The sequence below is a fragment of the Nyctereutes procyonoides genome, unplaced genomic scaffold (assembly GCF_905146905.1).
Source record: "Nyctereutes procyonoides isolate TBG_1078 unplaced genomic scaffold, NYPRO_anot_genome, whole genome shotgun sequence".
Taxonomy (NCBI): Eukaryota; Metazoa; Chordata; class Mammalia; order Carnivora; family Canidae; genus Nyctereutes; species Nyctereutes procyonoides.
Window position 1 is genome coordinate 12,678,093 of NW_026575132.1, and position 14,881 is coordinate 12,692,973.

At 41.0% G+C, this 14,881-nt stretch overlaps 1 protein-coding gene across 2 annotated transcripts in view; it reads left to right on the forward strand.

Moving 5' to 3' along the window:
• The first annotated feature begins 5,388 nt into the window (after window positions 1-5,388).
• ICOS (inducible T cell costimulator) overlaps window positions 5,389-14,881 on the forward strand; it is a 71,359-nt gene continuing 61,866 nt past the window's right edge. For both annotated transcript variants that reach the window (XM_055345393.1, XM_055345394.1), the window contains exon 1: window positions 5,389-5,552. The gene's annotated coding sequence lies outside the window, so the exon portion shown is untranslated. The remainder of the gene's footprint in view (window positions 5,553-14,881) is intronic.

Here is a 14,881-nt window from a genome sequence, read left to right on the forward strand (position 1 = left end):
ATTAGCTAAAGTGATTTTCACAGTGTCCCTGCAGAAGAGGTATTGCCATCATCCTCATTTTACAGATGAGGAAATTGAGGTTCATAAAGGTTTTATTACTTGCCCAAAGCCACATGCTAGTAAGTGGCAGAGTCAGGATCAGAAATGATGTTGAATTCCAAAGCCCACTTTCAAACAACCATACCTTAATTCTGGGGGTTACCTGCAAAAGGAAGGGGACAGAATGGCAAGTGAGTGGGGATTGAGAGGTAGGTGAGTAAGGCATGTATCCTGGGGGCTACAAATAAGTGTTAGAATGAGTAAATACTCTTTGGACGAATGTTGTAAAAGGTTTTTGGGAGGTGCTCATTATGAGATTAGCTGTAGCAGTTGAGTTGTAATCAGAGTGAGAGGAAAACAGGAAGTCGAAGACATTTAACAGTGGACCTGTAGTTTCAAGCCACAGTTGTAGCAGTAGCTAATTTCCCATTCACCAGCTCTGAAGTTAAGTGTAGCGACACAGCTGGCTGGTTTCAGGTATTATAGCTTCTCACTCGGAAATGGGAGATGATGGGAACCATTCATTCATACAGCCCATGAGAAGAGTTGATCTTCATACAACCTGTAGGGTGCTCCCTGCAAATGGGGTCAATTCTGCATTCAAAACAGGCTGGTAATAGAAAGTAATGACCAGTGCAAGTCAGTAGGACCTACATAGTAGATACCTACTATGTATCTCTATGACCCTTGGAATGGGGCTAGTTTGTGAAAGAATACTAATCAGCCTGGAACAGAAGGGGAGGTTGGGGATGGGAGTAAAGAGAAAGGAGAGTCTCTGAGTTGAGGTTGAGGGATGCTGGAAAATAGCAACAAGTCCCTTGAGAAAAACAACAGACAGAGGCCTAAGGATCCCCTCCACCCCAAACCAGATGGCAAATGAAGTGGGCCAATAATCTGGGGCCAAAATTATAGTGCAAGGCCCAAAGCCACAGGCCACATGGAAGATTGAGAGAAGCTCAGGTCAGAACAAGGGCACTGTCTAGCCACGATTGTGATGGAGGTAGCTACATAATTTCTACCAGAAGTCAGTGTGTGCGAAAGCCTGAGCCCCGAAAGAGAAAAAGACTTTTCTTGCCAGGAGTGATATTAAGGGCAATGGTTCCACTCTGGATGGATGGTGATGGAGGCAGGTGTGTGTGGTGTGCGAGTAGGCACTGCACAGAGGTGAAAGCTTGTTATGGGAGAGCAGTGTCGGAGAGTATCACAAAGGAACTGCTAAGTGCTTCAGGCCTATACAAAGCTAAGTATCATGACTGTACTTGTGCCAATTTGAGTGTTTATAGTGTTTGTAATTTGTGCTTGAAGAGAAGGTTCAAGGAGGGCATGAGACATGTGTTCAAGATGTGAAGGGCTATTATATGAAAGAGGAATTAGATTTGCTGTATGGGCTTCCAGAGCATTCAGTGCTAGTGTTCCACAAGGGCATAATGATAGAAAGGGAGATTAGCATGATTTTTCTTCCTATATGTAGACTTGGGTTCAGAGCCAGGCAAAGGACATTTTATTGGATCATATTGCAGATTAGCTCAAGGCAGGGCCGCTGGATCCTCATCAACATTGGCTGGAGGGGAAGGGAAAGGATCAGGGCATTGGGTGGGGCAGGGGGTTGGGGAAATAGACCTGATCGAGGAACTATCTCCTGGCTGAGCAGACAACTCTCCTATGGACTGCATCTGAGACTTGTGATGGGTGCAGGCTTCATTCAGGCAGGTGTCACTCCCCATGGAAGCTAACTTGGCAGGTGAGTGCCATAGCACAATGTGATATGGTAGGAAATATCCAAAGCCAGATGGTCATTGCTGTTCTGGAGGGTCAGTTGGTTCACAGTAAGATTCCTACAGCCATTTGGAAGCAGAGAGATCAAGATCCCAAGGCTGGGGGTGGAGGGCTAGGAAGGGTGTCAGGGAGAACTGGCATGCTGGGCAGGCAAACTGGGGCCAGAGTGCAGTTGAACTTCATAAGTCAAGGAAGACCACATTCTTGTGGAATATTCTGCCTATAAGAATGGCCATAGACTAGGTCTGGGATTAACCCTACACTGCTGAATGCTTTTCAGCACAGTTTCCCACGGCAATCACAGTCATGACACATGGCACTCAAAACATCAATGATAATCCCAGGGGTTGTAGCCTCTTCTCCCTTTTCTAAGACCCAGCTCCAATGTTCCTTCCTCTGTAAAGCCTTCCTAAACCCCTTTCTTCACCATCACCAAACTAGTCCTTCCCCATTAGCTCTCACCTCTCTTCAGTATCAACACTTGTGTCTTCTCCAGATTGAGCTCAGAGGGAGCAGTGGGAGAGAGTCCTTCTTACATCTGTCTACCTCAACTTTGTATGATTTCCACTTTTTCCAAATAACTTGCCCAGTATTTCATCACAACAAGTGGCGGAGATGGATTTGAGTTCAAGTCAGTTCAAGGTGTTCCTTTCAGCACCTTGGCACTGGCTTAGGAGGAGAACAAAGCTGCCTTTGTGAGCCTAGACAGACCTATGATCAATTTCATGGCTGGAAGTAGAGTTCCCAGCTCCGCCCTCAGAAATACATCTCTGTTGGTGTATTATATACACTGGGATCAAAGAAGTTTGGATGAATTTGACTTCTGACAATCATCCTAACACCTTTATTCAGTCACAGCTGAACTATCTCTAATTGGCTGCCTAGCCTACAAATTTTTGCAAATCAGTTGTGTTTATGCCTAGTGAAACTGAAGAATTATTTTATAATCACACTCTCTGGAAAAAAAAAACTCAATGGAAATGTTTAATAAAAAAGAACGTGGTAGAAACACAATTTAAAGTCATGAATTGGAAAACATGTGGCAAAATTTTTATCCACGGAACTCTACAGTAGTCTGCGACCATATGTGGAGATTTATAGTATTAAATTAGATAAATGCTGGTTTTTCTGTTTGCAGAACACAACAGAAACCTAATTGAAAACCACACAGCAATATCATAAGACCAAATGTGATGTCTCTTCAAGGTCAAAATGCACGTGCAATGCAAAGAAAATCCTTTGCTTTGTCCTTGAACAAAAAGACCTCTCTGTTAATATTTGTATCAAGTATTGCATGTTTCTAAGAAAGTAAACATAATCATCCACTGTAAGTCTAACTTATATTCAAAAATGATGATAGAGACAAATGTGTAATGTACAAGGTTAGCCTAACTTTGCTTATATTCTGTTGTTTGAATGTTGTTCTGTGCATAGATTTACAAGTCTGTGTTCAGTCCCTTAAAAATACCAGTCACTGATTTTTCCACAGAATTATGAAGATGAGTGCAGAAAAATTGCTTCATTCAAGAAAAGAGCATATCAACTTATTGTGGTCTGGAAATGAGAAGCTGGCTAAGGGTGACCTCCTGGGGTCCTGTGGAGTGAAGAACCACATCCGTATTTTGGAGTCCTGTTCCCAAGGAAATGTTTATGGAGGCCCGAAAGGCAAATTGTCAAGGGCAAGGGGAGCTGGGAGGCCCAGGTTCTGCTCTTGGCTCTGCCCCAGCAGGTTTACAGTCGCTGAAAGCCATTTCAGGGTTAGGTGCTGTTTAATAGTCACCAGGTTGCTCCAGCCCCAGCTGAACCCCTATCCCTAGAACTCATTCTTGTGCTGTTTTGTACTGATGTAATTTATGAGGTAATTGTTGGTTAGCTCATGTAATTAAGTTTTCGTACATTAATATTCCTATCTCCCCAAATATATAATGAATCTCTCAGGGATTTCTTTTACCGCATAGAGGCAGTGTGGAGCAGTGGTGAAAGTACACGCTCTGCTGCCAGGCAACTGGGCCAATCCTACTCAATACTGAATGTCCCTGTTTCCTCACTTATAGAACAAGGTTGCAGATTCAATGAGTTGGTATATATAAAGTGCTTAGAATGGTCCTGGCATAGGCTAAACACTATATTATGTAGTGATATACCTAGTACGTATGTTGCTCCAGCGTGCTTTTATGATCTCTTTATGACCTGCAAAATACTTGGTGCAGTGCCTGGTACGGGACAGTTCTGTAGTTTTCCTGTTTGTTTTCTTTTACCTTTCCTTCCTTTCCCTTCAGCAAATATTTGTTAGGCAAATAAGATATATATTGGTTTAAATGGAGATGCTCATTTTAATGGCAATGTTGGGTGATTGAACTAACTATATCCATTAGTTAGTTCTTCTCCAGATCTACCCTCTATGCTCCCTGCTTTGCTATGTGGGGAGAAGCTGACATGAATGGATCACATCACCTGCCTTCCTTGCTCTCTGGCTTTTAGCTAGTGGAAGGCATCAGAAGGTGATGGGGGTGACTGGGGTATTTATTCCAGTCATCCCTGCTTTGACACAGCATCTAGGATAGAGTTGTGTCCTTCCTGGACTACAGCTCTGGTTGGGTGGCTCCTCTTTGTTTCTTGCTTTCACTGAACTCTGGTCACTATTTTTTTCCTTTTTTTCTGTAAGCTCTAGGGAAAGTAAAGAATTTTTGCTGTTGCTGGTTGCTGGGGATATCCACTGTTTTCCCTTAACTCTGTCCGCAACTCTGTAAGTATTCCCTTTATTCCAGTTTCCTTAGCTGAACCATCAGAAGTGAATTTTCTTTAGTGCTAAGATCTTAACTGATACATCATATATCCTTGGAAATGTCCTTGTAGATCTCCATGGGAGTTGATCAGACTATCTCCAAGGTCCCTTTGGAGAGCTTATAGAACTAGCATTAGAATTCAGAGTAACCTTGATAAACTGCAGAGGCTTTCAGATACAAACAAGATGAATTTCAATTAAGAACAAGTGTAGAGAAGCACATTTGGGAGGAAAAATAAATGATTGAAATGTCAGGTGATAAATGCCTGGCTGTGTGTGAGTACATCAGCAAAAAGACTCAGGGATGAGTAAGCAGTACATGATGCTGCTCAAATTGAGTAAATCTGGGGTATATACACAGTGCATGATTTGTAGGAAGTGCAAGGCAATCCCCCAGAGTACCTTGTCACTGTACAAATCAGACCTGGGTGCTGTGATTTGATTTGGCTCAGTAACTTAAAAGAGAAACTTAAGAGAATAGAGACTCAAAGGCATATTGGAGATGGAAAATGGCTTATACAAAAGTTAATTTCTTTTTTCTTCTTTCCTCCCTTTGTTAAAAGCCTGTAGGTAAAGAATTAGGGTGCAGTCCTCATTCATATGAAGGAACATCTCAAGTCCCTGTGCCCTGGATATGAACTATGTTGAACAAGTTGCAGCTTGGCTAATTTATGAGTATAACCTTAGACATAGATTGCAATGGTCAGGGATTTGTGCGTCATTAATGGGTTTGTCAGTGGTGATGGTAGGATCTTGAAACAGTTTTTCACACTGCCCATTTTTTCAACTGTAACAGACTGGACACTGAACAGTGACTGGCAAAGAGTAGGTTTTCAATGAATATCTCTAGTGGAATGAGTACCTGACCGAATACGAAAAAGGAGCTAAGCCGTTGAATGAATCTAACATCAGTATTAAAGAGAAACCCTCAAACATTTGGAGAGAATTGGAGGTAAGAACCTGCAACCTTCTTTTTTTTTAAAGATTTTATTTATTTTTTAATGAGAGACACAGAGAGAGAGAGGCAGAAACATAGGCAAAGGGAGAAGCAGGCTCTATGCAGGGAGCCCGACGTGGGACTCGATCCTCAAACTGGGATCCTGCCCTGAGCCAAAGGCAGATGCTCAACCACTGAGCCACCCAGGCGTCCCAACCTGCAACCTTCTACCCAGGAAATGATATAAGAATAAGTTGTATTCTGGAATTCTGCATTTTTAAAGAACAAGCCTCAAGTACAAAATTACATTAACAGATTCCTCAAGTGTCTGCAAGCAGACCTGTCTTATGGCACATGCCAGAGGAGGGGTTATGTAGAGCCGGGCGTGGGCAGAAACCTACATGCCTCCTTGGTGGATGACTTGGGGAGGAGTATGTCACTCACAGAGGGACAACCTAGGGCAGTGTCTAGGTGTTTCCCAAATGCTGGTTTCAAAGGAAGATATTCAGCTATTTTAGAGGATCCCTTGAATAGATTTGCTTTATATTTTGATGTTAAACTCTTTCAGTCCTTTTGGGTGGTAAAGGCCTGAATATAGTGCTTAGTCCTAAAGCATGTCTTTTAAATTGCTATCTTGGTTTCATGATTGGTTCAAAAGGTGAAATTGCAAAGGTAACAGCATCTAGGGAGGAAATACTGCTAAGTAACAAAGACAACTAGCTCTGAGTCCCAGAACCCCAGCACTAATTAGCTGCCAGTTTCATACAACTCATTTAACTTCTCCAGGTGTGAATTTTCTCAATATTGCCCATTTGAGGAATACATCTGTTCTGAAAGCATTTTTATATACATTGCTGAAATGTAGTAGTGAAGGAAATGGTAGTTCCTTTGACCATCATAACTGCTCTAAGAAGTAGGTAGTGTCAGACTGGTCATGACTTATTTAGACAGGAAGGACAAGGTTTAGGGATGTTAATTAACTTAGTTTAGCAACAGAGCCATATTAGGCCTAGACCTTCTTCTGGAATGTTTTTGTTGTTCAATCTGTTTTCAGCTTTATTTTATGGTAGTACTATTCCTGTGATATATTTGCAAAAGAATGTAAATGTTAATATGTTGTCTGGTAAGGTTTAAAACAAGTAAAATGTAGTAAACACAGGTTATAATCACAGTATCTTCTTGCTAGAATGTTAATTTTTATTATTGAATGAAAGGAAAGTCATGTGATTTTTAAAGTAATGTCTTCTTTCCCCCTTCTTCCCCACCTCTAAACCTCAGAGCTGTGCTTTCTGGAAAGAACTCAATACATAAGCTCCACAACACATTAGGCTCTCAACAAATTAGACCGCACACTTGGAACAGTAAGAATGGGTTTGGTGAGGTGTGCTCATCAAGAGAGGAAAGGAGCACAATTCATTTCTGAATTGGTTATCGAATTCTTCTTGTAAGTGACACGATTGAAACTGCCAATTGGCTTTGCAACCTGCTGAGTCCATATTTCTACATCTGTGAAAGCTCAGCAAATGAGCTCTTCTCAGCAAAGCAAGAGGGTTTCACCAGCAAGAAATTTGATGAGGTGTTGCACCCTGTGGCCAACCATTTCTCAAGAGACCTCTTTCTGTTTCACCCTAATGAATTCCTTTATGATTGACAGGCAGCTTTACTCATTACTTAGATTTTCCTTCATGTTATCTCCTTAGCAAATCTGGTCACCACAATACTTTTTAAAAACACAGTCACATTACTATTGTGGAATCATTCAACACTAGGGCCTGAAGTCATTCAGCTAAAGTCCCTTCTCTCATTCTGTTTTCCTATGTTGAACCTTTATCAGGTGAACCCAACCATCCTCTACATTTCTGTTGAAATAATCCATCAGGAAGTTCACTTAGTGCTGTTCATAATCTTAGGCTCCCTACACTACAAAATGATGACTTCAATGAAAAGATGTTCTACTAAAAACTATGATAACAAAGATATTGATTTCCTTTGAGCAGGAAGATTAGTCTTGTCATTTTTAGCATTTGGAGATGAACAGAACCATTATTCTGTATTCCATAAAGGTAAGGCATTATGCAAAGGTCTATCAATGTTTCAGTAATAAAGAATAGGAGCTCATCCACTTAGACTCAGTTTTGGGGTAGTCTTTTACTCTTCTGGTAACTACATCTTTCATAAAGATGTTCTGAGGAATAAAATGTATTTAATAGTTGTGTAGAGGGCAAAGAATATCAAGAAAAAAATGTTATATGCTTAATTTTTTGGTTGTCTGGGTGTTTTCCTTCCTTCCAGACATTAAAAGTCTGTTTCAAAGACACACTTCTAATAACAGAACAGCTACAGCTACATGAATAAACACATTGTCCATCTAAGAAAACACCATTCAGACTGCTGAAAACAGAGCCAAGTTAAACAATAGGTGCATAGAACCAATAGAGTGGCATTTTGCCACTTAATGAATTACAAGAAACAGATGTGAGGTTTTTTTTTTTAAAGGGATTCATAGCTTGAACTTGGCCCATTTGTCAAGAATTAGCAAAAGGATTTCAGATTCAGGATTCAGAGAAAAGTCATGGATTCATTTGTGTGTGCACGTGCATTTGATGATCCATCATATGGTTTGATGGCTTTTCTCATTCAAAGATCCATGTATAATTGGAGATACTTCATGCTTTTGCTAGGCTAGGGTTGGGAAAATGAGGAATTTGTTTGGTACCACTTATTGTCACCATATTATCCATAATATTATTAACCACATATAGAATTTACTGGTCATCTTCTTACAACATAGTAGGGTGGGAGTCTGTTGGTCCTAACAATAATTTCTAACTGGGAATTATAGTCTCCTTGCCATAAAAATCTACTGCTATCATAACCCCTGGTAGTCTGTTTAGCTTTAAGTCTCAGTATAAGAGAAGAAGGTAGAGAGAGAAGGGAAGAGATGAGCACGGGTTCGTTTTACTGAGATTTAGCCATGCATTGAGATTTCCTGGAACAGCTTCTACCAGCAAAGCTATACTTGAAAAGTCTTCAGCCACCTTCTCATTGATTATGCATCTAGTCGAAGAGCCTCAAATGGTCTCTGTCCAGCTGCAGAGTCAGCATTTTCTCTTGTTGCTGGTAGATTGGCAGATAGGACTTTCTCAGACTGAGAATGGGGGGATGACTTCTGGGTCAATGGGGGTAAGCTTACATTCAATTGTTATACCTATGAGTTTCCTGTTGACAAAGAAACAGTAAGTGAAATGGTGATCATAAAGGCTGCTCTGTCCAAGAAACTTCAGGGAAAATGATGGTGAACTCATAACACTAAGAGAAGACTGACAAAGAACATGTAATTAACCTACAGGTTCTAGAGCAATCATGATTATATCCATTGAAAATGGCATTTCTGGGCAGCCCAGGTGGCTCAGCGGTTTAGTGCCGCCTTCAGCCCAGGGCATGATCCTGGAGACCAGGGATCGAGTCCCACATCGGGCTCCCTGCATGGAGCCTACTTCTCCCTGTGCCTGTGTCTCTGCCTCTCTCTCTCTCTCTGTTTCTCTCATGAATAAATAAAGAAAATCTTAAAAAAAAAAAAAGGAAAATGGCATTTCTGTAATACTGGTGAGTGATATTTTTGTATTTGTGTGTGTTTAAGAAAAACCCATGAGTCTTCAGGGATAAAGATTTACAAATATTTAGTACTAGCTATGAACCAAAATGGTTTTAAATACTTAACATTGAATTATTTAATTTTCATATGATGAGGTAGGAACTACTATTACCTTCACTTGTAAGATAAGAATTGGAGCAGTGGCATCACAGAGACACCTAAGATCTGTGTGATTGCGTGGGCATTAAGGGAAAAGGGACTATTTCAGAGACAGGGGCAACTAATTTCAAATGACCTAACTAAGCTTGTGGAAGAGAATCTACACTAGGTAGTCTGAGGGCATTCCTATCCTTGTCCCAAAGTCAGAACCTATTTCTGATTTGTTAGATAAACTTGGATCCGTGACTTCTTTTCTTGTTGCTGTCTTTGAAATTTAGAGGCAGGAGGTTCTTGTTGGTCATTTAGCTTCTGCACAGCTTTTTCTTTGCATTCTTCTAGGAGTGGAGTGGATAGTCAAAACTGATTGCACTGCTTCATTCTTTTTGCTTTGGGTTTAATGTACACAGAAACCAGTAAAATCATCTGTGCAGGGAGCTAAATACAGCTAGGACTTAAAACTTCAGTAAGAAAGACAACCTCATTAGGATTGATACTGAACTAAGACCTAGCATCACAACCCTGCCATTTGTGACTGAGTATTAAAATCATGTCCCTTTCCTCTTTTCTTTCTTTATACTTCATGTTCCAAGCCCCATTAAAAACATGTATTCTAGGGAACCCTGGGTGGCACAGCGGTTTGACGCCTGCCTTTGGCCCAGGGCGCGATCCTGGAGACCCGGGATCGAATCCCACGTCAGGCTCCCGGTGCATGGAGCCTGCTTCTGTCTCTGCCCCCCTCTCTCTCTCTGTATGACATTTAAAAAAATTAAAAAAACACACACACATGTATTCTAAAATAAAGAAAGCAAAAAAACAGAATTTGTGAGTAGTGAGTTGGTTCTTTGAGGCAGTGACTGTTAAATATTTGAAATGTGAAATCATGTCACTTTCAGATAAGAAGAGATGTAGAAGCTGTCGTTTGAAAGTGTGTCTTAGCCAGGAGAAGAGAACCCTCTGCAGCAACAGACAATCCAAACGGCTGCCATTCAGAAGGTGTCTGGTGCCTTTCCTAGGGTTTATCCTGAACTTCCAGTAGGGAGGTGGTTATTATTCAGCTATTGTTTAAAATACAACAATAATTGTATAAAAAAGGAGAAACTCAGGAGTACTTTTATCAATATGAACTATAATGCAAAAAATAATGAAGACCTAGTACTCTTGAAAAGCAATTTTCAAATTCGGTTAACACCTGGGCATGCCTTGTTATAACACAGCTACCAAGGGTGAACTTCTCATTTCAAAACACAGCATCCCAGATTTCACAGTGGTCCTAAAGTGTCAAAACTGTTAATGCTTTTAGTTCCCGTAAAACCACATATATCAACTGTCTACCTTCCAGGTCAGCTCTCTGGTGAAAATGATTGAATTCTTGCAGGCTAGATCTTTGGGATAATCTGAGGAAATGAATCTGGAAAAAAGTATTATTAATGCCCTACTCTTAGATCACATTTTACTGATTTGAATGGTTTTCTTTCTTTCTGTATTCAAATTAGCACAATAAGATAAAAGAAGGGAGTTGTGTCAGTGCTTCATTAACTATGCTGGTCATTTAGACAACTAGCTAGCAAGCAAGAAATATTCATAGAAGCTCCTGTATGCCATGCATCACCCTAGGTCCTTCAAGGATGTCTAATTCACAAGAAATACTTCATGAATAATCATTGAACTCCCCAGTATTTTGGTAAATTCCTACTGGAGATGCTTGTATATGGCTATACAACACAACACCCTATGGATGTAGAGCAGCTATGAATCTTAGGGAGGGATAATGTATATTTCAGTTCATTTTCTTCATTTTAGTAACTCAATTTCAGATTTTGATTTATGACTACAAGCTTCATTCTGCTAGGCTAGTGGAAAGAAATATTAACCTCAGTCCTTCCTGGGGTTTCCCCATCTCTCCCCAGGATTGTGTCACACTTTTGGATCTTGTAATGTTAAGATACTGGGGTAAGCTGTCATCAGGTTCTCCCACACCTGTCCAATTCCATTGCTTCTGTCTTCTTCACCCTTTAGGAAGAGTGGCTCCCAGCCATCCCTATGTTCAGCCTGGGGTAGGGGTATCTTGGGTAAGGCTGTCCCTGGTTCCTTTGGCCTGTGTGTACTCTATAGTCATTCCCTTTCTTTTTTTTTATTTCTATAAATTTATTTTTTATTGGTGTTCAATTTGCCAACATATAGAATAACACCCAGGGCTCATCCCGTCAAGTGCCCACCTCAGTGCCCATCACCCAGTCACCCCCACCCCCCACCCACCTCCTCTTCCACCACCCCTAGTTTGTTTCCCAGAGTTAGGAGTCTTTCATGTTCTGTCTCCCTTTCTGATATTTCCCACTCATTTTTTCTCCTTTCCCCTTTATTCCCTTTCACTATTTTTTATATTCCCCAAATGAATGAGACCATATAATGTTTGTCCTTCTCCGATTGACTTACTTCACTCAGCATAATACCCTCCAGTTCCATCCACGTCAAAGCAAATGGTGAGTATTTGTCATTTCTAATGGCTGAGGAATATTCCGTTGTATACATAGACCACATCTTCTTTATCCAATCATCTTTCGATGGACACCGAAGCTCCTTCCACAGTTTGGCTATTGTGGACATTCCCTTTCTTCTCTACAGTCTTGCTGCTTTCCAGGTGGTGGCACCAGGGAGTGAAGTATTAGGTACCCACTAACCCCAACTCCCCACCTCTTTCTCCCCCTGACCCCCTGGGGGAATCTCTTAGGGTTGGGGGAAATCCTCTGTTCAGGCTCTTTTTTAAGCCTCTTTTTCCCTGAGGTCTTTTGTTAGAAAAAGGCAGAAAGACTAATGGGAGTAGTTCTGCCTTTTTCTCTGACACATTCCAATTGTTTAGGATTGGATGGTTCCAAAAAAAAATAGTGGGCAATAATCAAATCGCCTGTGGGATAACTGGGAAAGTAGGATACCTTTTGGGGGGAAATGGATAGTTAGAAAGAAGAGAGATAACATTTTTCTAAAGTCATTTCTCCTCCTACTTAGTGAAGATAGCACTGATACTCTGAGTCAGTTGTTCTAAGAAAGATGGTTGGAGATCATACAGTTTTATCATTCAATTTTCTAAAGGATGGAACGTTTATAACACTTTCCCCAAATTGTCTAATCTATATTTAGTTCTATGACAAGAATGGAACTAAACCCAAGCCTTTGGGGTCCTTGTTTTTTTGTGTTCTCCAGAACATTCTTATATATCACAAAAATTAGTTTATTCTAAGGAGAAGAACAAACTGAAAAAGCACATCTTCATCAATGCCAATACAACACTATTTTTGTGGGTTTCAAGACAAAACTCTTTGCCAATATAACTAACTGTTCCTGGCAGTTTATTTCCAGGAACTGAAGATGTCATCTAAGGACTTGGATTGCACACAGTGAATCACCATTATGTTCTCAGGCTCAGAAGTCCAGGCCAGCTGCATGGCCAGATGGCTCACTGGTCCCAGTGGGCCTATCCTGTTGGCCTGAGAACTAGAAGCAGAACTGAGAGGGAGAGGGAGAGGGAGAGAGAGAGAAAGAGAGAAATTATAGCCAGTGGCTGCTGCAGCTCCAGCTGTTGATATGATTCCAGATATGAACACAATGATGATCTGGCTGCCAAAAGAATAACACATATTCTGGCCAGAAAGAGAACTGCCAAGAATCTGATGATTTGCTTCAATAAATGTGTTGTGTCACAAGCATCCAGAAGACAAGTGAAGCTCAGTTGAATTCTTTCTTCAGTATTATTCAAAGGGATGCATTTTGTGATTTTTGTTGACTTTGTTATTCAAAGTATGGTTCATGGTCTAGCAGCATTGGTGTCACTTAGTGTTAGAAATGCAGAATGATTGGCTCCAACCCAACTGCAAACCCAGTGATGCAGATTCTGCATTTTCAACAAGATCCCCTGGTGGTTTACGTGCACCTTAGGATTGAGAAGCTTTGGAGGCAAATTAAGTCAGGTTGTAGTACTGGGTCAATAGGATTGGGTAGCAAACTTGGCTGTGGGTAGCAAACTTGGCTCATCCATTGAGGGATGCAAGGAAAACCAGATTGAGAGAGGGGACCTGGTTCTAGACCCAGTTCTGCCACTTTCCCTCAGTGTGATCCTGGAGAAATCATTCCCTTTCCTTAGGCATTGATTTCCTCTTCTATAAAATGGAAGAATAACATCTGACTTGTTTACCCGAGGATTATGATAAAGATGAAATTAGATAACGCACCAAGAAAATGATCTGTAGAGTAGAATGCACTTTTCACACGCAAAAGGATGAAAATTGTTATACTTGTTCAGATATACCTAAAATGGAATTTGGGCTTTTTTGACTTTTGAAATGAGTCATAGCACGTTTAAGTCAATTATGACGAAAACATACATGACCAGCAAGAGCAGCCCGTGAATCAAGGAAACATACCCTCTGAACCATGTTCCTCAGATGAAATAGAATTCTGACTCATAAAAATGGATATAGTTAAGGTACTGTTTATGAAGTTAGTGGTTCTTGGGCTCAAGCTGTTCATTACAACCACCTGGGGGATCTTTTAAAAACTATTGTTGCTTGGGTTCCAACTCAGACCAATTGAATCAGAACCACCAGGGCTGGGACGCAGGCATTATATTTTAAAAGCTGTCCAGGTGATTCTAATGTGTAGCCAGAGTTCAGAACCACAGATGAAGTGCTCATTCGACAAGTTGCTCTGTGCAATTGAGCATTCTTGTCATGGCCAACTGTGGAATAAAACTAGGACAGGGAAATAGTTCTGCATTTCCTACTCATGTCTCCAGAATCCCTCTTACAGGAATTTATTTATTTATTTATTTATTTATTTATTTATTTATTTATTTATTTATTTATTTATTTATTTTTAGTTTTTATTTATTTATGATAGTCACACACACACACACACACACAGAGGCAGAGACACAGGCAGAGGGAGAAGCAGGCTCCATGCACCGGGAGCCCGACGTGGGACTCGATCCCAGGTCTCCAGGATCGCGCCCTGGGCCAAAGGCAGGCGCCAAACCGCTGTGCTACCCAGGGATCCCAGGAATTCATTTTAAAATGTGAACTTGGAGAACTGAGAAAGAAGCCAATGACCTCTTTTTACAGCACCAGCAACTCTGAACGTAAGACGTTGTTTGGGTTGTCTGCTATCATGTGATATGGCCCAGGTGGGGTAACACAGTTCTGGTTTATTAGGCTTTTATCAATGAGACAAGTCAACAGAGGGATCCTGAGAACTAAGGAATGGGCATCTGGACCAGAGGAAGCCCAGGAAAAAGGAAAATCTGGTTAGGAAAGGACTGAGGAATATGAGCCAGGAAAGAAGACTCACTTAAAGATTACCCAGCATTATTTGGGATGGCACAGTAAGTTACTTTGGAGCCAAGTAAACCTTCTGAGGCCTTGTGTCTCTGCTCTGGGTCACCGAGGACATAGACTGTTTTACAGAGTTCTTATTTTTTTCACCCTAAGGACCTTTTCTGACTAGAGTTTTAGCTTAGCTGAGGATGTGATTGGCCTTTTTCACACCATTCCCAAGGAATGTGGTCAGAAAGCCTCCATCTTTTTAGTATAAGCCAGTTCCT